Source organism: Oryx dammah, unplaced genomic scaffold (assembly GCF_014754425.2).
Source record: "Oryx dammah isolate SB20612 unplaced genomic scaffold, SCBI_Odam_1.1 HiC_scaffold_2, whole genome shotgun sequence".
Classification (NCBI taxonomy): domain Eukaryota; kingdom Metazoa; phylum Chordata; class Mammalia; order Artiodactyla; family Bovidae; genus Oryx; species Oryx dammah.
Window position 1 is genome coordinate 104,258,783 of NW_024070186.1, and position 2,077 is coordinate 104,260,859.

Below are 2,077 nucleotides of genomic sequence, written 5' to 3' on the forward strand. Positions count from 1 at the left end.
TTTGAGTTAGTCAGAACATGATAACTGCTATAAGCATAACCCTCAAGTCCCAGTAACTTGATACAATAAAGATATGTTTCTCATTCACATCACAATCCAATGAAGGTTGATATGTGTGCATGTGATGGTGAGGAGAGAGGCAGACTTTGGCCCATGTGATTATTTAGAGACCCAGACTTTTCCTTCCACTGATTCTACCATCTCCTGGGGCCACAGGATTCTCTACATTCATCTGGACAAAGGGAGATAGGGAGCTGAATTTTTTTTTTCCACGTGTCCAGGGCATGAACCAGGCATGGGCACAGAGCAAAAGCCAAGCTGGGATAAACAAGGAGTTGTTTTGTCCCTCACTGATATGAAACAGGCACCACCAACCAACCAGGTGCCACTCTACCCAGGCCAGGGACAAGGGAGCTGAATTTTAAATAGGAAGATTTTATGGAAAGGAAGAAATGTACATCACTTGTGCACACTTACCAGTGGTTAAAACTCAGTCATGGGCATGAGACACAATCTTGCTGTGTGCCCAGGAAAAGGAAAACATGACTTTCAGGAGTGTTTAGCTAGTCTCTACCTTAAGCACTTGATCGGTTATAATGAAGAACTCACAGAATTTTGAAATACGATTACAGTGAATGACAAAAGTGATTTGAGTTTAATTAGACAATGTCTAAATGTGATTGATGTAATGGGGAGATCTGTGAAACATTTGATTGTATTACTGAAGAAATTCTGTGGTCATGTAGTGTGGGAACTGAAGAGAAATGGGAGAGAGTAATGCCTGTATTGAGTCCAGAAATAGGTGAACTGAAGACAAAGAAATTATCACTGTCCTCTGGGTTGGGGTACTCCACCTGTTTATTCATGAACTCTTCATTAAGTACCATCTGCTAGGCACTGTTCTAGGTACTGGAATAGAAACGACTTATCCTGTCTGCCAAACAGCCATAGCCCTAGAGTAGAGGTGGATCTACTCCATCCGCATGGCTTGAAGGCCCAGGCTTTTATACTATTCTACCCAATTCACTTTACTCTGATTCTCTACTAAGCGAATGCCTTCTAATTCTCTCTAGACTGTCTTTGATTGCCTAATAGAAGTCTAATCCTTACGGTTCCTGCAGCCTTGTCTCCTCCTCGCCCTCATCTTCCTCTTCCTCCTCCTCTTTTGCTGTCGTCTCCATAGTCACGCTCATCGTAATAACCCGCATTCACTGAGAACAGGGCATTGTGTTAGGTACTTTATATATTTCTTCCAATTCTCATGACAGTTGCATTCGATAGATGCAAATACTGAGTCTCAGAGAAATTTAGAGGGCAGTTTGCCCTCAGAGTTACTAGTGGTGAGCCTGGATCAGAAACCAGTTCTGCTGACTTCATAGCCCAAGTCCTTACTACTGTTATAAAGAAATAAATCTGCACCTCGGTTTATAGATCAATCCCAGAGAATTTATTAAATAAGATTAGTTGAATTGATCAAGTATGGGTATTTTGACAAAATCAGATTTCTGATCCCACAACACTCAGGACCTCTGAGACGAGAAAACTCCTCAGAGGTCCTCAACCCCATGAGGTCTTGTCAGGGCTGCTGGTTGAGCACTGACCGCTCTTCCTTTTTTAAAGGTAAAAAGTCATTTATTTTAAATGAAACATAGATGACTTATAATGATAAAGAATCTGCCTGCTGTGCAGGAGACCTAGGTTCGATCCCTGGGTTGGGAAGATCCCTTGGAGAAGGGAATGGCAACCCATGTCAGTATTCTTGCCTGGAATTCCATGGACAGAAGAGCCTGGCCAAGTGGGGTACAGTCCTGGCAGGGGGTCTCAAGGAGTGGGACACAACTAAGTGACTAACACTTTGATTTTTTTAGGTGTACAGCATAGTGATTTACTACTTTTGCAGATTATATTCCATTATAAACTATTATAAGGTGTGAACTTCCTTGATGGCTCAGAGGTTAAAGCATATGCCTGCAATGCGGGAGACCTGGGTTCAATCCCTGGGTTGGGAAGGTCCCCTGGAGAAGGCAATGGCACCCCGCTCCAGTACTCTTGCCTGGAAAATCCCATGGACAGAGGA

General features: G+C 43.0%; 1 non-coding gene across 1 annotated transcript; it reads right to left on the reverse strand.

Moving 5' to 3' along the window:
* Positions 1–269: 269 nt before the first annotated feature.
* LOC120859984 lies at positions 270–408 on the reverse strand. Its single transcript, XR_005720211.1, has one exon. It is a non-coding gene; the product is annotated as a small nucleolar RNA SNORA48 (small nucleolar RNA).
* Positions 409–2,077: the final 1,669 nt, after the last annotated feature.